The sequence below is a fragment of the Pipistrellus kuhlii genome, unplaced genomic scaffold (assembly GCF_014108245.1).
Source record: "Pipistrellus kuhlii isolate mPipKuh1 unplaced genomic scaffold, mPipKuh1.p scaffold_m20_p_24, whole genome shotgun sequence".
Classification (NCBI taxonomy): Eukaryota; Metazoa; Chordata; class Mammalia; order Chiroptera; family Vespertilionidae; genus Pipistrellus; species Pipistrellus kuhlii.
Window position 1 is genome coordinate 3,146,342 of NW_023425523.1, and position 25,089 is coordinate 3,171,430.

The 25,089-nt window shown below is 43.9% G+C and overlaps 1 long non-coding RNA gene across 2 annotated transcripts; it reads right to left on the reverse strand.

The window, feature by feature from the left end:
* Positions 1–4,689: 4,689 nt before the first annotated feature.
* LOC118727231 lies at positions 4,690–24,941 on the reverse strand. 2 transcript variants are annotated; one of them, XR_006742567.1, is made up of 4 exons: positions 24,712–24,941; positions 21,174–21,244; positions 6,811–6,908; positions 4,690–6,442 (listed from the first exon to the last, which is right to left on the reverse strand). It is a non-coding gene; the product is annotated as an uncharacterized LOC118727231 (long non-coding RNA). The 2 variants fall into 2 exon arrangements; XR_004990535.2 differs by lacking the exons at positions 21,174–21,244; positions 24,712–24,941 and adding an exon at positions 7,415–7,978.
* Between the last annotated feature and the right edge of the window lie 148 nt (positions 24,942–25,089).

Consider the following 25,089-nt stretch of genomic DNA (forward strand, 5'->3'; position numbering starts at 1 on the left):
CTGAAGAGATTTGTTTAAAACTCCGCATCTTTCAAACAGACACGTGCATGATGCCAGTAAACACGGCTTTATCTGCTCTTCTGAAGTATTTCCTATCTCCCAGAGGACACCTCAGGGCTGTACTTAAGAGAACAATGACTGATCTTTGCCCTGACCTGAAGTGAGGAATGCAGCGGGCTGGGTAGTGACCTACAGATTTGGGTTGCAATGGTTAGAGCTGCAGGTGGAAAAAAATAATAGGGGAAGGAAGTAGTGCGCATTCAGTGTGCCTCCATATTCCTATATTAATTTGGAGCCTTCTTGTGATTCTCGCTCATGTTTATCCACTGCTTTTTTAATACAGGGTGGATGCTGGAGTTATAAAGGAAAAATAATTACTAGCTTCACATTCTTGGAGAAGAATCTGAACCAGGCCCTTTGGAGCTGCATGCCCTGGATTCTACCCACGTAGACCCTCATCTCTGTGACCTCCTGGAGAAGCATTTCCTGATGAGGTGAAACTCATCAAGGCTGGGCTGGGTGAGTGTCTCTGCAAGGCTCACCCTTAAGCAGGACTAGGAGCCCTTGGAGCCCAGGTCCCTCTGCATTCCCCTGGAGTCTAGCTTTTACCCGAGCCTCTACTAGCCATTCTTTTAACCTGAAGCCCTCTCCCATGCATTGGACCAAATGAACCAATAAAAGCTTTTTGCAGGAAAAAAAAAAAGTCTCATTCTTACATTTAGGGATATTCCTTCCCTGTGCTTCCCCAAGAAAACTAACCCCGTTCTCCAACGCAGACGCACATTTTGTTCAAGTACTTCTTCAGTAGTTGAGGGCTCTTAAAAAAGAATCAGAACTTTTTAGGGAGACCAGCTGGGTGTTAGAACTAAGAGAAGATCCTTCTGTAAAATTATGTTTGAAAATGATTATTTTTTTACTTCAAACTGTTGGTAAAATAGGCAGTTCGGTTTTTGTAATGCCACACTTGGAGTTCAGCAATGTTTCCAGAACGCCTGCGTATTTGGAAAACAGTTCAGGGACTAGATATAAATGAATCAATAGCCATCAAAGGCACATGCACTTTGCTCCTTAGGAGGTTTAAGTGCCCTCACACAGACACTCAATCGTGTTTAAAATAAAGAGACTAAGTGTACTGAGCAGAGATACTGATAGCAGACTATTCAGATGATCTAGGAAACAATGCAACTTGGCTGGAGCTATTTGGGTCTAGTAATAATTAATGTCGTTTTTAAACATTCGTTTAAAATCTTGCTTGGCGTTGACTTGTATTGACATAACCTTCAAACACGTGGTATCTACAGAACGTGTGAAGTGCAATTAACAAGTTTTGCTTGAAAAAGTTTGTGTTTGGTTTGGTTTTTGTTGCAAAACCAGGGCTAAGAAGATGGCTGATGAAGAGCATATTCGGCACTGCATGCTTTACGAGTTCCAATTAGGAAGAAAAGCAAGTGAGGCTGCAAAAATCATCTGTAGTGCTCTTGGTCAAGATGCAGTTAGCGCCAGAAAATGCCAGCGTTGGTTTGAGAAATTTCGCGAGGGAAATTTTTCGTTAGATGACAAGAGTGGTCGAGGCCGTGTGTCCAATTTTGATCAAGAAGCTCTTCAAGCTCTTTTGGTGCAAAATCCTCAAATTACCCAACAAGAGCTTGCAACAACTTTAAATTGTTCACAAAAAACAATTTCCAATCAACTGCGTGCACTTGGCAAAGTCCAAAAGTTTGGAAAATGGGTTCCTCATGAGTTGACCGACAACAACTGTAATCAAAGAGTCACAATTTGCTGTTCGCTCCTCTCTCGTCAAAACCATTTGCCGTTTTTAGAGCAAATTGTTACCGGAGATGAAGAATGGGTGCTGTATGTTAATTTGAAAAGGCGGCCTCAATGGTTGGACAAAAATGAGGCTCCGCAGCCCACGCCAAAACCTGACTTGCATGCGAAAAAAGTGATGTTGTGTGTTTGGTGGAATTTTAAAGGAATTCTTCATTATGAACTTTTACCATCTAACCAAACCATTACAAGTTCAGTGTATAGTGCCCAATTGGAAAGGTTAGCCCAAGCTTTAAGAGAAAAAGAACCTGCGCTGATTAATCGGAAGGGTGTAATTCTTCACCACGATAACGCACAACCGCATACTGCAAGAATCACTGCTGAAAAACTGCGCCAGTTGGAATGGGAAGTTCTCCCTCAACCTGCATATTCTCCTGATATTGCCCCTTCCGATTACCATTTGTTTCGTTCTTTGCAAAACTTTCTTCTTGGAAAAAAATTTAATAATGAAGAATGCCTCAAAAATGCATTGACCGAATTTTTCGCATCAAAATCACTAGAATTTTACAACAGAGGGATTAAAATGCTTCCTGAGCGTTGGGCACAAGTAGTAGAAAACAATGGCAACTATATTGTTGATTAAATTTTGTTGTATTGTTTAAATAAATTCGATTTAAAAAAGTATTAGAAAACGACATTAATTATAGAACTTATTAAGGTCTGCTGGGCTCTATTCTATGTAGTAGGTATGAATATTAACCCTAATTTTCAGTTGAGAAAACTAAGATATAGATTAAGTAACCTTATATGCCCTAATTGACAGAAGCAAGTTCAAACCCACCTCTATCAATACCTAAGTCTTTTTTTTAAAAAATATATTTTATTGATTTTTGTACAGAGAGGGAGAGAGTTAGAGAGTTAGAAACATCAATGAGAGAGAGTCATCGATCAGCTGCCTCTTGCACACCCCCTACTGGGGATATGCCCGCAACCAAGATACATGCCCTTGACGGGAATCGAACCCAGGGCCCTTCAGTCCCCAAGCCTACGCTCTATCCATTGAGCCAAACCGGTCCCAGCAATACTTAAGTCTTAACTATTTAGCTTTATTGCCCTATATTCCAATTCTAATGTTTTGCTGATTTAAAAAAAAACACACAAATCTGTACTTTTAAAAATATATATTTTTTATTAATTTTTTACAGAGAGGAAGGGAGAAAGATAGAAACATCGATCAGCTGCCTCCTGCACACCTTCTACTGGGGATGTGCCTGCAACTAAGGTACATGTTCTTGACTGGAATGGAATCAGTCTGCAGGCCAATGCTCTCTATCCACTGAGCCAAACCTGTAAGGGCCAAATCTGTACTTCTTATTGCCTGATAAAGAGAACAGGAAACAATGTAATATGTTTTAGGACATTTTAAGTCTACTATGTATAAATTCAAAAAGGAAGCTTCAAGCCCTGGCCAGGTAGCTTAGTTGGTTAGAGCATCATCACCATATACCAAGGTTGTGGGTTCAATCCCTGGTTGATTCTTTGACACATACAAGAATCAATCAAGGAATGCATACATAAGTAGAACAACAAATTAATGTATCTCTCTCTCCTCCCCCCTTCCTCTCTCTCAAAAAATAAATCAATTTTTTTTAAAAGAGTAAACTTCAAATATTTAGAAATTTCATTCATACGGGGAGGGGGAGTAAGTTAATAGTGTGAGTACACGAAGCAGAGTTTACTCTTGTATTATTACTTATTAACCAGAGGTCCACTGCATGAAATTCGTGCACGGGGGAGGGAAGGAGTCTTCAGCCCGGCCTACATCCTCTCGCAGCCCGGGAGCCCTCGGGGGAGTGGGCCTACGCTGGCTGTCAGACACTCTCAGCACTGCTGTGAGGGCGGGAGAGGTTCCCACTACTGCTGTTGCGCTTACCAGCCATGAGCCCGGCTCAAGGCTTGTGGCTGAGTGGCACCCCCCCCCCCCCCCCCCCCCGTGGGAGGACGGGTAGGAGGTAGCTGATCAATGATTCTTTTTTTATGCTAAGTGAAATAAGCCAGGCAGAGAAAGATAAATATCACACGATCTCAATCATTTATGAAATATAATGAACAACATAAATGGATGAACAAATATAGATCCAGAGACAGAGAAACATCAATCAGAACATCAAACCTCAGGGAAGGCAGGGGACAGTGGGGATTAGGGGGAGAGATCAACCAAAGGGCTTATTTGCATGCATATAAGCCTAATCAATGGACACAGACAACAGGGGGGTAGGGGCATGAATGGGAGGTGGGGGGTAATGAGGGAATAAGACACATATGTAATACCTTAATCAATAAAAAACAATTTTTTAAAATAAAAGATTATATATATATATTTTTTTTTTTTTTAATTTTTTTACAGCCGAAACCGGTTTGGCTCAGTGGATAGAGCGTCAGCCTACGGACTGAAAGGTCCCGGGTTCGATTCCAGTCAAGGGCATGTACCCTGGTTTCGGGCACATCCCCAGTAGGGGGTGTGCAAGAGGCAGCTGATCGATGTTTCTCTCTCATCGATGTTTCTAACTCTCTATCCCTCTCTCTTCCTCTCTGTAAAAAATCAATAAAATATACTTTAAAAAAAATTTTTACAGAGAAGAAGGGAGAGAGATAGAGAGTTAGAAACATCAATTAGCTGCCTCCTGCACACCCACTACTGGGGATGTGCCCGCAACCAAGGCACATGCCCTTGACCAGAATCAAACACAGGATCCTTCAGTCCACAGGCTGACGCGCTATCCCACTGAGCCAAACCAGTTAGGGCTCAATGATTCTTTTCTTTGATGTTTCTTTCTCTCTCTCCCCCTCTCGCTTCCTCTCTGAAATCAATAAAAATATATTTAAAAAACAACCACCAAAAAAACCTGAAATTGCTTTCTATACCACACAATTCTCCACGTTATTTACTGAGTTTGGCACAAAATAAGTTTTGGTTATTAAGAAAGATTAAATCTTCTCTTTATGCAAAGATCCGTCCTTGTTAGGAATGTTTAAAAAATATATCACTTCCTCAGGTAAGCCCAAAAGTGGAATTCCAAACAGACTTAGAAATAAGTACACAGTCTTCCAAACTTATTCCTTTAAAGGGGAAGAGGCATTTGGGAAGTGCAGGTTTTGCCATGTTTGTTAAACCATCAGAGACAGTTTAACCTAGTAGTCAAATACATTAGCTTTGGCCTGGCTCAACTCCGGGTTCTACTGCTTGCCAGCTATTTGACTTGGTGCAAATATATCAATGCACAGTGCCTGGCATCTAGTAAGGGCTCTAAAAATAAGAGCAACTACTGTGTATTAAGCATCATTTTATGTTACCACTACATGAAGACTTAGCATGCTGCCCCTTTCTTCCTAACGATGCTATAAGGGTGGCACTTTTATTTTCCCCAAATCACAGATGTGAAAAATCACAGAAAGATTAGGCAATTGGCTTAACTTAATAATTAACGAAAGAATATATACCAAGTCTGTGTCCAGCCCAGGATCTCAAACAAAATTCTATCCTGCCAATTCTTGGCATATAAACGGAACCCTCACTAAGTCTGATCACTTTACAAGTCTGAGTAGGAAGGAGACTGACCACCAGCCAGTCAGGGAATTTCCAGAGAGTCCATGGTATATGGCCTTACCTTGGTCATTCACCAGGGTGAGGTTCTGGTCCTCAGTCCTCTAGGCTCAGAAATCCAATCTATAAACACACAGATGGTGGATTCAGCTCCCACAGTCACCTCAAGCTCCCACAGACTGGTATTCAAAACCAGGCTACCAGTTATGACTCATAATACAATTTATGAATAGAAATAGAAAGAAATATAATGGCCAAGGGCCAACATATTCACGTCCTGTGACCAGCACTTATTAATCAGATGGTAAGAGTTAGTCTCTTGCAGAGCATGGAATAAGAAACAAGGGCGTCTGTTTATGCTTTGAATGCTTGATAGAGGCAGACTCAACCACCTCCAAAGCAGCCTTTCACCTGCCTCCAGCGCTGAACAGGCCCGTGCAACCTCTGACCTACAAACTCTTGGTTAAACACCGGATTTGTCTCCCAGCTCCTCTTTCTCTTTACATTTTCAGGGCTGACCAGCTGTGGCTCAAATATGTTCTTTCTTGAGCTTAAAATAATTTTCCCCCCAGGTTACAGCATATTTCTTTTCCATGAAGATGTTGACAATTCACTTTGATCCGTTATGTATTGGCTTTAAGGTTTACGTGTAAAAGGGCAACTTTAACTTCAGGTTCTCGGAGGGGAGCCCTCTCCCGGAGGCCCCGAAGTACTGGCAGTGGCAGAAGGAGACAAACCCCGCTGGGGGGACTGCCTCCCCCTCTCTGAAGGTGCTGCTCAGGGGCTCTCCGCCTTCAGAAACAGAGACTGTGCCATGGTCTTCGCCCATCTACAGAAGAGGAGAGGCAACACTGCGTCTGTGGCTCCGGAGACACGCTGCTCCGAGAGAGATTTGTGTGCCTGCGGACGCCCTGGCAGCCGGGAGGAAATCCGCGCACACGGTGTGAAGTGGTTTTTCTTGGCTCTCTTCTCTGGGCCCAGGAGCCACAGCACCAGCAGTGGTTCCTCTCTCCTGCAGAGCTTCCAGATGCCTGGGAGTCTCCTGCTGATAACAGCATGGAATGCTTGGAACTAGTAAGAGAAAAAGTTGGAAGCCCTCCCAGTTAGAGCAGCCAAGACTTAGCGGAGGGCAGTTACCTCCGGAACCTTTGGGCCCGGGGTCACTGCACAGAAGGTCCAGGGATGGGTGCCTCACTGCCTCCGGGTGTACCTGACAGCCACGCACAGCGGACCACAGGGAAAGAAAAGTGTGACAAACCCCTCTCCTCTCCTGCAGGGAGCGCTTGACCCATCTTCAGGGGACATGCAGGAGGAGGAGGGTCCTGGGAGCAGGAGGAGGAGGGTCCTGGGAACAGGAGGAAGAGGGTCCTGGGAGCAGAATTTCTCCAGCTGCCACACTGGGAAGGGACAAGAACTGAGCCCTCCCTTTCGAGGCTTACCTTTCCTAGTTCCCGTATGCAGGATGGAAAGAATCTCAGGGACACTGGGTGGAGCCGATTATGCCCGCAGCCTCTCCCTGGAAGCTCTCTGGATGACCCTTGGAGAGAAGGGTAGAGCTGATCAGGGACTCAGGCTTTGGTTACTGATTCTCCTCACTGAAGACCAACCAGAGATCCAGATTGTCAAGTCCACTCATTCAAAATGTCACTTTTACCACACCCTTCCTCTCTCCAACAGTCATCCATTAAATGATGCTCCTACTAATGTTCAGGGGTCAACCAAGTAGGCAGCCGTGGCCGCTTTATGACTCCAGATTCTTGCAAAAGGCTTGTTTTCTGAACATTCCTTTCTGTGCACTCCCCTTTTGATTGGCCCTACCCATTGAGGTCGATTCCAGATCTTCCTCCTGTATCTTTGGCTTGGCTCAAGCCTCTACCCTCTCCACTGCAGAGTCTGAAAGCAGGGAGATGGCCAAAATAGGCAGCAGGGAAGAGTGCAGGCATTCCTAGTACATCTGCTCAGTCTCTCAGCAATCCCGATGTCAGCGGACCTCTCAAGTTTACAGGCCTGGGCCCGGGACAGAGGCTCCCCTTGCTCACCCACTGGGAGACACGGGTGGGCAGGGTCTCTCGGAGGCTGTGTGCTGAGTGCTGCCGGTAGGAGACACTGACGTTAATGTGGGTGTTCTCCAATGGTCTGTTCTGGGTACAGTTCCTCGGGGCTGTTCCCTAGCGCCATTGGCCATTTGCCCTCTCTCTTGTCATTGGCCCTCAGGGGCATTGCCTTTCATGGCTGCAGTTATTGTTGTGAGAGCGGGCACGCAGAGGAAAGACTTCCACAAAGCCAGCCACCACTCTGGCCAGGCCTGCTTGACTGATTCCAAGGTTTGTTGAGCCTGGCATGTGCTGTGTGCCGCTCGACCACGTGGAGGGAAATGAAGATACGAAAACAGGTTCTCTCCTCCAGGAAGCGGCCTTCTAATGGAGACACAAATCAGTGTAATTAAAGGTGAGGACTGAAGGGCAGGCAGGCGGCAGGTACACTCTCTAAACCTAGAAAAGTTTAAGAGCGTTTTCATCTATCCAGCCACCAGACAGACGCCTGCAGATCTATCTCCTAGGGCACTCTGATTCTATTTTTTGCCTAAGAAGTCAGCACCAAGGTTAAAAAAACAACACTGTCCTAGTTGGTTTGGCTCAGTGGAGAGAACATCAACCTATGGGCTGAAAGGTCCTGGGTTCGATTCTGGTCAAGAGCACATGCCTGGGTTGTGAGCTGGATCTTCAATAGGGGGCATGCAGGAGGCAGCCAATCAATGGTTCTCTCTCATCATTAATGCTCCTCTCTCTCTCTCTCTCTCTCTCTCTCTCTCTCTCCCTTTCCCTTCCTCTCTGAAATCAATAAAAATATATTTTAAAAAAATACTTATAAATGCCCTATCCAGTGTGGTTCAGTTAGTTGGAACGTTGTCCCATACACCAAAAGGTGACGGGTTCGATCCCTGCGCAGAAGGCAACTGATTGATGTTTCTCTCACACATCGATCTTTCTCTCCCACCTCCCTCCTTCCTCTCTCCAAAATCAATTAAAAAACATGCACGGGACCTATGTAAAACTTTCAACAATAAAGATTTTTTTAAAAACGACACGCACATACAGAACAATGATAACATATTAAGCACCATAAGAACTTTGTAATGTCCTATATGCAAATAACAGGAACTTAGTATGTTATAACTCTCTTTTAAACGGATCTATTTTAAAATAAGAAAGTTGGTTAACTGTCATTCATTTCCATTTCATAGCAAGAGAAACAGAAATTACACATACCTCCCCTGTTCCTTAGGTCAACTGACCAGAGAACAGACAGGGTTCAGTACCAAGAATAAAGTTGACTCATACTCAGGCTCTCTCTCCTTTTAGAACACACTGAAGAGTTGGAATGGGATAACATTCATTCTCATAGAGAAACAGATGAAAGTTGCCAAGGGAGAGAAGGTAGGGAGGGAGCAGGGAAAATGAGGTGAAGGAATAGGAGGCAGTGGCTATTGCACTGCTTTTGACAAAGCCCTTAGTCCCAGAAGAAAAGGCTGTTCAAGAAAGATTATATTTTCCAGCCAGAATGATGGGGATGCATAGAAATCACATTATGTCCTGGGGGATGAAATTAAGTCTTGTGACAACTTGAAGAAATATATATTTGTAGCCTGGTACCAGTCCAAGGACCACAGGACTAAAAACATAAAAATCTTACCTAATAAAAGAGAGACATGCAAATTAACCATCACTCTGCTACGCCCACAGCCAATCAGAGTGAGTATGCACATTAACCCAACAAAGATGCAGGATAATTTGCATAAGCGGGCACAGAAGCCTGCTATCAAGGGAAGGGGAAGGAGAAGGGGGGTGGCGGAGGGAGCTACTGGAGGGGTGCTCCAGACAGAAGCCAGGACTTGCTGGCTCCAGGCGGCAGGGGAGCAGGGACTTGCCAGCTCCCAGGTGGCTCAGGTGGGGAGCGGGACTTCATGGTTCTAGGGCGGCTGGGAGTGAAGCCAGGGGCCTATTCTTGCATGAATATCATGCAACAGGCCTCTAGTAAATCACTAAGAATATAGGCTCTGTCTAATGCGTAGAATCGGTAGTAACAAGAGGAAGAGGACCTGCCCACGGCAGGAATCTCATTGGTGCCACAGAGTAATCTTCGTCAAGAGGTGAGAACCTAAAACCCAGGAGATGGACCAAGGTACGTGAAAGACCTGATGGGACAGGCATCACACTTTTTCCGTAAGTGCATTGTCAAAACGACGACACCAAGGAAAATAGGACACAGGAAGCTCTCTCGGCTTTCTGGGTTAAAATGCCATTTCACCCTCCAGGGAATTCTTCGAGCCATTTTTTGTATCATTACCCTTCCACTACTTATAACTGTGACTTGCCTTAACCTACTATTGAAATATCCGTGCTTGCTTTTATATAAACTACAAACTACTTGAGGGTAACGATCATATCCCTGTACAGGCGCACCTCGGATACTGCAGGTCCAGTTCCCAGCCACCACAATAAAGCAAGTATCACAGTTAGGCTAAGTTTGTTGTTGTTTTTTTGCTGGTGGAGCGCCTTGCCTACAGTTTATAAAAAATACAATCTCTGTAAAGCTCAATGAAGCACAGCACAAAACAAGGTATGCCTTTACCTTTGTTGGCAACTAGTCTATTGCCTTAGGAAATATTGCTTGTTTGGCAGGCACCGGTTTGGCTCAGTGGATAGAGCGTCAGCCTGTGGACTGAAAGGTCCCGGGTTCAATTCCGGTCAGGAGCATGTACCTTGGTTGCGGGCACATCCCCAGTGGGGGTTGTGCAAGAGGCAGCTGGTCGATGATTCTCTCATTGACGTTTCTAACTCTCTATCCCTCTCTCTTCCTCTCTGTGAAAAATCAATAAAATATATATTTAAAAAAATATTGCTTGTTTTGATGTTTGAGATGCATTGGACTTGAAAGTCAACAGTCACAAGGGCTGGCAAATCCATAGATCTGGTCACGAATTTCCATGAGGCAAGGCAACATTTGGCAATTGCAAGGGCATTTGAAAAGAGTGTCAGATTTTGCAATAGCTCTGCAAATAAGATAGATTTTCTGGAGTGGCAGGGTTAGCAGAAAAACATGTTTTGAGTGGTAAACAGTTACCTGTGTTCTCACCTTTATAAATCATGCAGGACATAATCTCTGCCAGATTTAAACAGGAAGGACTGACATAAATAAGTTTTCTTAGCATTACACTAGCATTATGCTATGTATTGTACATACAGAATATTTTAAAATGTAAGATACTATTACTACCCTTAAGCTTCAAATCTTTTTTCTTTTTTTTTTTTTTTTTACAGAGAGGAAGTGAGAGGGAGAGAGTTAGAAACATCGATGAGAGAAACATTGATCAGCTGCTTCCTGCACACTCCCTACTGAGGGTGTGCCGGCAACCAAGGTACATGCCCTTGACTGGAATCGAACCTGGGACCCTTCAGTCCGCTAACACTCTATCCACTGAGCCAAACCTGTCTGGGCAAGTTTAAAATCTTAATAGGAAGTCAATGTGTATATACATAAAATTAAGCAGAGAGCAATATGAGTGTTACATTTACAAATTAAATACTACAATAATGGTGCTAGTAGAAGGTGTCCTAAAGATGGTGGCCTTCAGGTAGGTCTTGGGAGTCTCCCAATTTTTGTAGGTCTTTCTCCTGTAAAACTTGACAAAGTCCTCTCTCCTGTGGACATATGAAATATAATAGTTTGCTGTTTTAATTACACCCCCTTCCAACCATTAGTATTTCAAGATAGCATATCATATACCTACTGTGAAAATATGCTTAGCTTTTTTTTAAATATATTTATTTTTTACAGAGAGGAAGGAAGAGAGATAGAAAGCTAGAAACATCGATGAGAGAGAAACATCGACCAGCTGCCTCTTGCACACCCCCTACCGGGGATGTGCCCACAACCAAAGTACATGCCCTAGACCGGAATCAAACCTGGGACCCTTCAGTCCGCAGACTGACACTCTACCGCTGAGCCAAACCGGTTTCAGCATGTGCTTAGCTCTTAACCTCATTATTCCTCTAGCCTTTGAGCTGAATCAATAACCCCAATTTGTAGATTAAGCTTCACTCCTATTCAAAAATTCAAATTCCTCCTGCTACAAAAAGACTAGATTAGGTGATTATTTCTAAGAGTCCATCTCAAAAGCAATCTAGCTTTAGGGGGATCCTGCCTAATACTTCTATTCCCCCAGAACTAGATTTCCTGCTGATAACTTGTCCTGCCATCAATAGAGTTATAGGTCACAACACTATATCCTTGTCACTGCGACCCCAGGTTTCTATGGCCAACTGTTTGGATGCCAACTTTCTGTGAACTTACACATTTAAATTGTCCAGTGTCTGTTTAGATCAACACCCTGAATCTTGGATTCATCTTGGACTTAAAACTTTCTGCGTGAGCTTCAGGGGATAGTTTGACACCAGAGTCACAGAGAGGACATTGATAACCTGGGAGTCTCTTATTTCAAATGTTTCTGACTATAAGTCAAAAGCAATTAAGGGGGCAGCTCTGTTAGGAACTCACCAACTTGTGATTCAATGAAAGAGGTATTTTGGGAAAAAGGCTTAATACAGCATACAATGGATTAACAGGAAGCCAATGTGTATAAACAGGAAGTCAGTGTGTATAGCAAGGTGACAACCATCAAGACACTATGTGTCTTAGAATTTATGCAGATAGAATGGGGCAATGCCTGCAAACCACCAAGCCACCAGCACATATTAGTTCTCTTCCTTTTACATATATCGATAGATTTTACAGTGCACAGAGTGAACTTTAAACCCTCCCTAAACTTCCTGAATTATTTCCCCCCCGAGCAGTGCCTTGCCCCGTAAAGCAGCACATCTGAAAAATTGCAGGGCTGAGAGTCAGACTCAAGTCTTCAGAAACCACAGCCAATTCTCTTTCCCTCAAACCGCAGGCCCTTCTTTTTGGGCTGTCTTAGATTTAAGTCTGCGATAGCTTGGATTAGAATGCTAACAGTGGGATGGAGATCAAGGAAGGAACGGAGAGATCCTGGGTCTCTGAGCTTCTTAGGGCCTCATCATCTATGCTTATTTGTAAACACACACACACAACATCAATATTTTATTCCAAGATACATATATTTTTGCATTTCAACATCAGAAATTGAGACAGTTGTTTTTTCAGCCGTTTTCACTGCTCAGCTGTTGACATGGTTGCTATTGTTTGCTCATCTGCAAGTCTGGTTGTCATTTCTGGTGGCATCACAGAACTAAAACCCATGGACATTTCAGTCAAAAAACCCCTCAATTGACGCCTGGTAAGACCAAGAAAATACCAGTGTCAAAACTTGCATAATAAATGCCACAAGCTTGGGGGGGGGGGGGGGGAAAGAGACAAATGGTGGCACCCTCCTTAAGGAATGGTGAATCTAGCCTGAAAAGTTCCTAGATTGGATTACTCAAGGTCAGGTATTTCAGAAACATCTTAGAATTTACAAGAAGATATTTTGTAAGAATATATTTGGAGTTGGCAAACTTGTTCCCAAAAGTAATTAGATTACATGAAATATTTTCTTTAAGATCTTAAAGATTTTTTATTTTTAAAATTTATTTTAGAGAGAGGAAAGAGAGGGGAAATAGAGACAAAGGGATCAATGAGAGAGAACACCGATCAGTTGCCTCTCTTACGCGCCCTGACCAGGATTTGAACCCACAACCTTCTGGTGTATGGACAATGCTCCAAGTGAGCCACACCAACCAGGGCTTAATTTTTATTTTTTTTTAATGTTTTGGTTGAGGAAACTGATGGTTGAAACCTACATGGGCTGACTCCTGTACATCCCTTGCTGGGGATCAAGCCCACAACCCAGACATGTGCCCTGACCAGAAATTGAACCAGTGATTTCTCCGTGCACAAGATGGCACTCAACCATCTGAGCTACATAGGCCTAGGCTTAGTGATTTTTTAAATTGACTAAAATATGAGGACACAAAATACTCAACACAAAAGCCAGTTTTGATTTTTAAAAAATGTATTTTTAATGATTCCAGAGAGGAAGAGAAACATTGTTAAGAGAGAATGATCAGCTGCCTCCTGTACACCCCCTGAAACCTGGGCATGTGCCCTGACCAGGAATCGAACTGGGGACCTGTTGGTTCATGGGTTAATGCTCAATTACTGAGCCACATAGGCCAGGCTCAGTTTTGATTCTTGGTTTCATTTAAAAATGAAAACAGACTGCAATCTTCACAGAAATAGTTGCATGGGAAGCTGTATAGTATAATCAGGAAGAAATTGATGTTTCAACTCAAATCCAAAGGATAAGGAGGATCTGTCAGTGGAAAAGTGAAGGGAAGAGAATTCCAGAGGGAGGGAATAGTTTGTCCTCAGAGCCCCTAGTATGGAGTCACACAGGATTACATAATTACAGAGCTGGAGCAGTAGTACAAGAAAGTGTTCAAAGGACATTAACAAGTAGTTTAATTAGGACCAGAAGTCATATCCCTTACCTTTTAGGCAGGACACACAATTGTCTAAGGTAGACTCTCTCCTGACCCAAACAGTGACTGAGGCCATCACTCCCACAGCCCATCAGGCACATCAAACAGCTATGAGCTACGCTGATAATACACACAGCCTCTTTCTGAGCGCAGACGTGCAGAGCCCTAAATGCCGTTCACGCAGGAAGAGGGGGGTGTAGCGGTAGAGGAGGAAGCTCGTCGCTGAAAGCCAAGTGCTAAAAGCAGCTGCGTGTGACATTTCTGTCAGTAGGCCTTCCTCCCTCACTGTGTATGACACACATCAGATGTTCTGGTTTATGATTTCAGCTGCAGAGTACATACCCTTTGAGATCCAAGCTCACGTATCTCTTCCTAGCGTGCTGCCTGCTCATTAGCAGAGCTTTAAAGCTCAGCTGAGTGATAACCAAATGCCGAGAACAGAGGGACCCCTTTCTCGTACCCTCACGGAAGCACGGACTCTGGTGGATTGGTCGTCTTAGGCCCAGGTACCTCGTCTCTGTACTTGCTAGGAGGAGACAAAGCACAGGCTACCCAATTCTGTCCAAAGGCCAGAACCATGCCAGGACACAAGGCCACATACTGCTGCTGTCCTCCCCATTTGGACCAGCCCAGAGGACAATCTACCCTCTTCCCTTTGGAAGACCCAGTAGAGGCTACGGTAACTCATAGTCCCAGGTAAGCACCACTTTATCCGTTAGGTAGTCCAGACCCAGGGAGGGCCAAGTCTCTGCCTGTTCATATTGTGTTTACTTCCCTTGGGTTGTAGTTAATTAAGGTAGGAAAAGCTATTATTACTGGGGAGATAACAGAAGAAAGCCATGATGAGCTTTTTGCTTCTTTGATCCAAGAGTACAGATCCTGATTTGAGTGAGATATCAGCAAATGAGAAGATACCATTGCACAATGGTAACAATGAACAATCTCCAAAAAAATAAAAATTCCTGTAGTCCTAATCATTTAAAAATATATTACTTTTAGAGATTTCCATTAAGTATTGGCGCCAAAATCTGTTACTTGTTTCTAAAAACATGCTGGGTCATATAACCTCTTAGATTACATCCCTAAATTATCTCATGTTACTATGGAAACCATTAAAACACACGTCAAAGGGTTTTCATTTTATTTATCTTTTAAAAAAATATATTTTATTGATTTTTTACAGAGAGGAAGGGAGAGAGATAGCCAGAAACGTCGATGAGAGAGAAACATCGACCAGCCGCCTCCTGCACACCACCCACCGGGGTTGTGCCCGCAACCAAGGTACATGCCCTTGACCCGAATCAAACCTGGGACCTTTCAGTCCACAGACCGACGCTCTACCACTGAGCCAAACCGGTTTCGGCGGGTTTTCATTTTAAAGAACAAAATTACAATGACAAAAATCTACTATAATTGAAATGACAGTAGTCTGTGAGCACCAAGGCTACTTGCTTTATCATTGGGTAGCCACATTTAAATGAGTTCTGTCGGAAATCTTCATAACCAAGTATTAGACCCAATTCTGGGTGATCTGACTGACTGGGTGGCTTTGGAAGGAGCATGCTAAAATTAATAGTGAGGTTACTTCAGGGTCACTTAGTCCACATTAATTTCTCAACTCCCACAAGTTTATGTCTGCTGCATTTAGGAAATGTGTAGTTATGTCTAAGGCAAAGTAGCCCCCTGGTAAATTCATTCATTTAGTCTACAGTATTCAAAGAAAAACTACATATTCATTTTATTCATGAATAAGACCAGATTCCTGCCTTGTAACATACAATTTAATAGAAACGATTACATACTAGACTGTGAGGTCCAAAGTCAGGGTTTGAGACTTTCTTTTACTACTTTATGTCCAGGGTGTCTGTCTCAAAGGAGAAGCTCAATAAATATTGGTTGAATGTATAATTGTATGAATATGTACCTGATGTTACCTCTCCAATACAAGTGTATACTACATTTTTTGACAACCGTATTTTAATTGTAGATTAAAACTGTATCAGACATTTCAACATCAGCCATCAATAACTCAGATTTTGCAACCTTTCCGTGCACGGGATGGCGCCCAAATAACCGAGCAACACAGGCCAGGGCAAAACATGCATTCTTTAATAACACGTCATAAACATTTCCTGACATTTTTCTGAAGTATGTTTTTTTTCACGACTGCATCTGTAATCCATCATTTAGAAACACACACACACACACACACACACACACACTCAAAAAAAAGATTAAGTTTCTTACAGTCTTTATTTTAAATAATACTGTAGTGAACAAGCTTGTACAAGAAGAGTTGATTATTTCCTAAGGATAAATTCTCATAAGCAGAAACCATATGACTGATGCTTTCCAGACACCTTGAGGGTAATAAAACTGGTTTTATAATTTAAAGAAACTTTTGCCACTGTGCCACATGAAGAACTCTTAAGATCCTGGGCTTTATAATTTAGAGAAACCCTTTTCAATATCCATACCTGAATATTATTGAACATTTTCCTGTATTTTGTTTTGGTCACTTGCACTTTTTTGCTTAAATATTGATTCCATTATTTTTGCCCATTTCCCCACCTGTTCACCACTTTTCTTTTTGAGATATCTCAAATACCTCATTATTTTTTATGGGAGTAGATTTTACAAGCACCCTCCCTGCATGTTCCAGGCAATTTGTTTGTTTGGTTATTTATTTATTTATTTTAGGGACAGAGGGAGAGGAAAAGAGAAATAGAAACATTAGTAAGAGAGAAACATTATCGCTCTGCTGCCTCCTGCAGGCCCCCTGCTGGGGATCGAGCCCACAGCCCAGGCATTTGCCCTGACCTGGAATGAATCAGTGACCTTTTGGTCACTGAGCCACACCAGTCAAGCCTTGCAGACAAACATGGATCTAACCAGTAATGGTTTCTTCAAGACAAAATGATAAACGGAAGGTACTGGAATTCTAATTACTCTTGTTGGGGAAGTGAAAGCTGAACTGTGGAATTTACTGCAGCACAGATTCCTAAAGAGTTTTGCTAAAAAATAAAGACAACCGATAAAGTGGTTTTACATTAAGTAACTTTATGCAAAATGCTAATGACAGTGCCTGGCACAGAGACTGTGCTGTGTAAATGTTAGCTGTTATTTATCATTATTTTACATTGACGACCCCCATTTTGAAATAACCAGCCCATTTTTATAGCCATATATGTAGACCTACCAAGCAATATGTATACCAAAAGAAACTATGTTTGAAAACTGAAATAATTTTTTCCCATTACAAGTAATGTAAATGTAGTTAATCTATTCCAGATCCCAAGTGATTTCCTGTTTTAATTTAAAAAATATATTTTTATTGATTTCAGAGAGGAAGTGAGAGGGAGACAGCAATATCAATGATGAGAATCATTGATTGGCTGCCCCCTGCTGGGGACCGAGCCTGCAACCTGGGCATGTGCCCTTGGCCAGAATCTAACCCAGGACCTTTTAGTCTGCAGGCCAGTGCTCTATCCACTGAGCTAAGCTAACAAAGGCTTAATTTTTCTTATACACAGGGCATGTCTAATGTACTGTTTAATCTATAAACCCTTTAAAAATGAAAGGACATGAAATGTAAATCTAACAAAAAGGAAATGACACGTACAATGAAATTTGCATACACACTAGAACTTAACTTTAATGTTGACAGCTGTCGACTCAATGTGGAAAGGAGGGATGTTAATGTTTGGAAGGGGAGTCCCCTTCCATAAGAACATCAGGTAGCAGTTCTTCTGGGATTCTTTGTCTCTGGTCTCTGTGCTCCGCTAGAACCTGATTCAGGCTCACTGAGCCTGTCTCACTAAAAACCTGTCCAGTGATGATAGTTTTTGGCTGTGTTTTCACATTTGGCCTGAAGTGAAATGCTGCATTGTCATCGAACAAGTTTATTGCACGGTTTGCTACTTCTTTGTCAGGGTGATATTTCTCAATAAAAGTGCATTTCTCCCCATTTCCCAAGCATCTCGATCAGTGAAATGGGAAAATCCTCCCTTCCCTCCTGCTCTGAAGAGCGCACCTCAGCTGCTGTGTGCTGCTGCTCCTTCTGAAGGTCCTGGAGTTCCTCAGTGGTCAGCTCAGTGCTGTGGTCCCCCACCGACTCCTCCCCACCATCATCCACCTCCTAGCCAGGGACCTGTCCAGAGACACAATATCCTCCACCACAGACACAGGCTCACCCTGAAAGGCTGTTTCAGCAACAGACTCAGACCACAATTTCTTCCAGGCTGATTGCATGGTCCTAACACACTTCCCCCGACGCTGTGTCTCTGAGCCTCAAGCCAATGAGGATATTAAAATGCTCTTTCCAGAACTCCCTGAGGGTTAAATTAGTTCCAGAGGTCACCTCAAAACACCTCTGTAACAGTGCCTTTGTGCAGAGTTTCTTTTTTCTTTTTCTCTTTTTTTTGTTAATCCTCACCAGAGGGTTTTTTTCCATTGATTTTTAGAGAGCGGAAGGGAAGGGGAGAAACAGAGAGAGAGAAACATTGATGTAGACACACTGATTGTCGCATCCCAACCAGGGCTGGGATTGAGCCTGCAATTCAGATCGGAATCAAACCCAGGACGCTGTAGTCCTCAGGCCAATGTTCTATTCACTGAGCCAAACCGGCCAGAGCTGCGGTTTCTTAAAATCAGAAATGGCCTGCAGGTCCGTGGCTGGGCAAGAGGAGTTGTGTCAGGTAGCGAGAACCCAGGGGTGGTGAACCTGTACTCCGCCACCACCTCGCCCTCCGAAAGCATGGAGGGTGGGCAGGAGCGTTATCTATGACAACAAGTGCCCTGAGTGGCCACTGCTTTTCCCAGAAGTGTTTCTTCAGACTTGGAGCAAACACTTGAGTCCACTCAATAAAAAATTGTCTAGTTACCCAAGCTTTGCTATCAGCCCTCCTCATCACATTCAACTTATTTTTCATGACATTCTTTTTTCTTAAAAACTTTTGTGTTTTCAAAATGATAGACAAGTAGAGGCTTCAATTTAACTCAAATTCCCACACACCACCACCAGCCTGTCCTTCACAGCCTTGTGCCCTGGCTCCTCCTGTGGGATGTGGGTCCTCTTGGGCTCTTGCTTCCAGAAGAGGCCTGTCTTGTCACAACTGAACACTTGTTGGGAAACAAATCCCTCGGCCTCTGTGTGTTCATGAAATTCTGTCACAAAATTATTAGCAGCTGCTTTGTTAGAACTGGCAGCCTCCCCATGGCTCCCTACGCTATGAATGCCACTTTTCTTAAATTTATCCAACCACCTTACTGGCCTTAAACCAATCACTTTCAGCAAATCACTCGTTCCAAGGTGTTTTTCAGGTCAGTAGCAGCATCTTCACTGTTTCTGAGCCACACCAGGCTTAAGGAGCAACTGTTCAGGAGTTCCAACCACCTGCTGCTGCTGTTGGTCCACATTCTCGCACTCACAACATGAAATATAGACGCCAGGTCACCTAGTACGTCTGGAATGTAGGTGATCCTAAACCTTCTGGCTTCAGAGGCAGCTTTCATAATGAATGTTCAGCTCTACCATGGTTAGAAGGAACCCAAAAGAGTGTTTTCCTAAATCAAGATGGCCTTTTAAGTCTATGGATTAGTCACCTATAATGATAATTCCATGCATATTTGGTGAGAATGAAATGATGACTACTTTCTTATGATTCCAGTCAATACTAATTATTTGACTTTGGGCAAGTTACTTAAACTCTGTATCTGTTACCACTGTATCTGTATCTATCTACAAAATGAGGTTTATGTAGTACCTGGTTTATAGAATTTTATGAGTAAATGAGTTAATATGTATAAAGTGCTTAGATAAATGCCTGGCATATAATAACTACTTCCTAAATCCTAGCTATCATCAATTTATCATTATTATAATTAGTAGTATTCACCTACCCTCAACTGCCCAGAATACTAAAAAAGGGAAGGGAGGAAAAGAAAGAAGAATGGAGGAAAAGAGGGGAGGGAAAAAGGGAAACAGGGAGAAATAAAAAAGAGGAAGGCACTCAGGGTTAGGCAAAGTCAAGGAGGTAGATGAGTCTGGCAAAGACGTAAGACCACGTCTAGAAAAATGTTTGCTAGGAAAGATCCTAACTGTGATGTAGGTTACAAAGAGCATAGGCCAAAATTCTCCCTGTGCCAACATATAAGGACCAGGAACCAAGCCACATCACATTGAGGAATGGATTAGGGGCATGGATACTGGACGGCTCCAGATAAAGAGATCCTCAGGCAATGTGTTAAAAACAAGTTACCTGTTACTCATATGGATTGTTTTGTGAACTTTAAACACTGCTGTCAGTTTATCCTAATATTTTAGCCCCCCCCCCAATTTTGTGCTTTTGAATGTAAATTCATTTTAGATAATTATTTAAAAACCATCTAAATGTGCCTTATTATCAAAGTCATGGCAAATACTAAAAAATGTGATAAACAGTACATACAGTATGCTTCCTTGAAAAATATATACTTGTATATTAAAAAATTCTCAAAAAAACAAAGCAGTAAAATTAATCCTTGACCACCAAAATTTATCAAACTCACAAAAAGCGAGTAAGTGGAGAAAAACATTTTTGACTAACTTGCATACTGATGAAATTTTTTACTGCACCTAATTTGTTTCCTACCAAATTCTGTTGACCAAATTATCTCCTGCTAAAAGAAAGCCAGGGAAGCCAACTGATTAGGATGCCAAAGTGCAGGCCGGTGAGATTAAGTGAAAGGTCAAAGCAGAGCGAGAAGAGCCCAGGAGAAACAGGGAGGGGCTTGGAGGGCATCTCCCTCAAGTTCATCTCAGACCCAGCCCTTGGGAAGCGGCAGGATTACACTTGACACATGAATCCAGAGGCAGATATTCTGAATGAGAATTCTCTACTTTAAAGAAACAGTGTTTCTAGAATCGGCGTTATCTCCTTTATCCTAGGCATTTACCTGCAGACTTCTTTTTCACATATGGTACAAAATAAAATTTCATTTTCCTTATTAAATTATAAATGGAGGAGTGCTCTTAGTTGATTAAGTATTATTGTGTCTTAAAAGAATCCTCTTCTAGTTTGTTTGGTGAAATGGGGATAATAGTACTTCCTATTTTCTACCTCACAGAAATAATGGAATAACTGAGAGAATGTACGTGAAGTAGTGGAGTTCCAGAGGAAAAAACTTGGTAATTTTATTCTTCTCCTTTCCACATAGTGATTATCTTTCACAGCTTGAATCAGAACTAGTTGTTAGGACTTTTCAAATTTTACATTTACCCTGCTTCTCCCATTACTAATTTCTGAAGCTATAGCTCTTACCTTGAAATCCTCAGTTCTGCTGAGTCAGCTTGTGAACGGCAGATTACCCACGCCTCATCCAGTCTGTCAACCTTTAAAAGAAAAAAACGAATCTCGGGAATGTTGTGACAAAACCAAAAGTCACTAGAGAGCAAGCACCATACTTGATTTTGAAAGACCCAGAACGAAATACTTTCATTTAAAGACTTCACTTGTTACAGAGGAACTGGTTCTTCTGACCAAGCCATTTATTACATGGGTGGCCTTGGAAAGTATGTTAGCCTCTTGGCCTTAATTTCCATTTCGTAATGTGTGTGTGTGTGTGTGTGTGTGTGTGTATAGTGTATTCTCAATGTGTGTGTGTGTGTGTGTGTGTGTATAGTGTATTCTCAATGTGTGTGTGTGTGTAGTGTATTCTCAATGATTCTGAATCTCCTCTCAGCTCTACATTTCTGATCCCATGCTTATTAGTTTATTTCTTCAATGTTTTATGCATTAATCAGAAAGAAAACCTGGCAGAAAAGCAAGAATGTTATCTGTATCGTTACATCATTTTTGCCAGCTCACTCGCCCTGTTTCTACTTTTTAAGCTAAAAACCACAGTGTTGCTCTTGATCTTTGTTTCTTATATGCTTTATGGGCAAACTGTAATAATATTGATTTGTAAACACTTATAGAGTGCTTTCCAAGTTTTACCAATCATTTTTGTAAGCTCAGGCTGGTAGATATTATCTTCAACTTACCTGGAAAAGAAACTGAGGCCCAGAATAGTTCACTGAATCTAAATTCATTTTAGATAATTATTTAAAAATTAAATGTGCCTTATTATTACATTCATTATAGTTGAAGGATCTATTATACAATGGTTCTTATGACAGAATCAGACCCTGGACTGGAGTTGGCGACTTACTAGCTGTGTGACCTCTGGAAAGTTTCTTAACCTCTCTGAGCCTCAGGCTGCTTATTTGTAAAAGAGCAGTAGTGAGACAGTAAGAAGTAGCCAGGAAAATCCCTCAGCAAGTAGAACGGGGAAACCGAGACAGGTAGTGGAACAAACTGACCGAGCAATTTGCAGTCAGATAGGGAAGGCCGCCTCACTAGACAGGACATCTAGGCCTCAGTTGTAGTTCAACTCCAGGCCCAGAAAAGCACAGATAGTAAGTTATGGGAACAAGCCTTCTGATCTTTTCACAACAGCACAGTTCCTACGAGGGGCAGATCCAGATTTTGTGGGGCCTCGGGCATATATAATTTTAGTGACATCTTCAAGCAAAGGAACGCAAAACTACAATGTACACTGAGTAAGATCCCGTGAACAGATTGTTAGGACCCTTCTCGGGGTGGTATTAAGTGAGGGCCTTGAAGGTTAATCTTCAGAATTTAGTTTTATGGTTTTCCATGGTTATATGTTTACTCAGTGCTTACTATATGCTGAACACTAAAGTAGATACTGATTTTATTATCATAACAACCCTACGAGGCAGACACAATGCTTGTCTGACAGCAGAGAATGAAGCTCAGGGAGATAAAATGAGTTCCCTGAGGCCACAGGGCTAGTGAGTGCCAAGCTGAAACCCAAGAGAGCAGGCTTCCAGGTCCATATCGCAAACCTACCACACTGCGCTCCCCTAGGTCTTCTTTTGGGGTTTCCTGGGAGTCATCTTATTTCCATTACACAACCACAGTCCAGGCCCTGATGGGTTCAGGTCTGAACCAGTCCTAGTTCGTCTCCTTAACTCAACTCTCCTATTATCTGTCCTGAAGGCCGCTGCCGCCCTAACAATCTTAAAGCGCTGCTGTCCAAGTCCCAGTCCCCACAATGACCTGAAGCGCCTTGCCCTTCTCAGCATTTGTCAAGGGTCAAAAGCAATTATTGCTCATAAGCAGCACTTGGCCATATATTCTAAACCGTCTTCTATCAGCCCAGCCAGGGGGGCCCAGTGGCTGAGCACCACTCCATGAACCAGGAGGTCACCGTTCAATTCCCAGGCAGGACACATGCCCGCGTTTCAGGGCTCAGCTCCCAGGAGGGGGCATGCAGGACGCAGCCAATCAATGATTCTCCCTCATCATTGACCTTTGTATCTCTCCCTGAAATTAAAAAATATATATTTTTTTTTAATTTTTAAATTATGTTCTACTACAAAGCTGAACTTTCTGAGGTGTGTAAGAGACACAATGCAGTGGGTGGGAAGAACACACATGGAGCTCTCAGACTTGGATCCTTCACCCCCACTCCACCACAATCTCAAGTTCTTCATTTGCAAAACAGGTAAGGCCAACCCCAGAGAGTTCTAAGAATTAGAGGGGAGGGTGTGCCTACAGGGAAGGGGAGGTTGGGAAACACAGCAAGTGCTCATCAGATCCTGGCTGATTTCTGCCAGACCCAACCTCCCCAAACAACCTGGAAGCTCTTGAAAGGCAGGGGCCTAGGCTCGTACATTTTTGACATTTCTCAAAAGTCCTGGATGCCACAGACACTCCGTAATTACACACTCTGGTATCTGGTCTTGCTCAAGAACCTACACTGGTTCTTATGACAGAATCAGACCCTGGACTGGAGCTGGCCACTTACTAGCTGTGTGACCTCTGAAACGTTACTTAACCTCTCTGAGCCTCAGGCTCCTTATTGGTAAAAGAGCAGTAGTGAGGCAGTAAGAAGAAAGAAGCCAGGAAAATCCCTCGGCAGGTAGAATGGGGAAACTGAGACAGATAGCGGAACAAACTGACCGAGCAATTTGCAGTCAGATAGGGAAGGCCGCCTCACTAGAGGGGACATCTGGGCCTCAGTTGTATGTAGTTCAACTCCAGGCCCAGAAAAGCTGCAAAACCCACGACACCAGGACCGACTGCAATGATGAATGACCCTGGTGCTGGTCTCAGTAGAGACCAGGACCCTGAAAGAGCACCCTGGAAGACGGGTGAATATTCTGAAACCCCCCAACCCCCAGACCTCCCCTAAAATTCCCGCCAACAAGAGACAGATTGCCCTCAAAACAAAGGACCGTTCCCTGCCCCCCTCTCCTTCCCCGGGCGTGTGCATCTCTCAACTCCATGGGTCCCACAGAGACTTGCCACCAGGGGGGCTGAACCCCTGAGCCTTTCTCCAAGGCCCACCTCTTCTCCCACTTGGCAGTGAGCATCCCCCTGCGGCTTCCTCCATCCTAGACCCCCCTCCTCGCTTCGCTGTCCCCAGCCTTAGCTAATGGACCCTCAAAACCACCTGGACGCATGCTGTGACATCATCTTTCGTGCCCCGAGGCCAGCACACCCCCCCGCCCCCCACGGCAGGCTGGAGAGGCGGGGCTGCTCCGGGCCAGGCCCCCATCCTGGTCCAGGGACGCCTGCCTCCCAGGGACAGGCAGGTGAGGACAGCTCAGGTGCATGGCTGCGGCCGTCATCTGCCCTTGGAAGCCACCGGCTGCAGTCATGCTCTGTCCCAGGCCCGCGGCGTCCATGGGGCTCGGCCCCGCTGCCTTCTCACCGGTCCTCCCTCTCGGGGCCGGAGTGGTCGCCCTCAGACCCGCCCTGCTCTCCTGGCTCGTGTGTTAACACCCACCATTCATCCATCCATCCAATGCCGCAGGCGAAAGCGCCATAAATTCTCCCGTCAAAACCACCGCGGCCCCGGAGAGTCGGTTCAGCGCGGGCCGCCGCTACGGAGAACAGGAAACGGGCCCCGAGGGCTGGAATGACTTCCCGGAGTCCCTGGGCTCCAGCGGGGCCGCGGCCAGGTCCCCGCCCGCCTCTCCTCTCCCGGCCCAGGTGCGCCGTCCATTCAAACCGGCCCGGCCCGGCCCTGCGCGCCGGCCGCCCCCCGCCCCCCGCCCCGCGCCCCCGAGCCAGGCCCCGGGCCGCGCCGCCTCCCTCCGACCGTCCGTCCGTCCGTCCGTCCTCGGCGGCTTTCCCCCATTTCTTCGCCAGACACCGGGGAAGG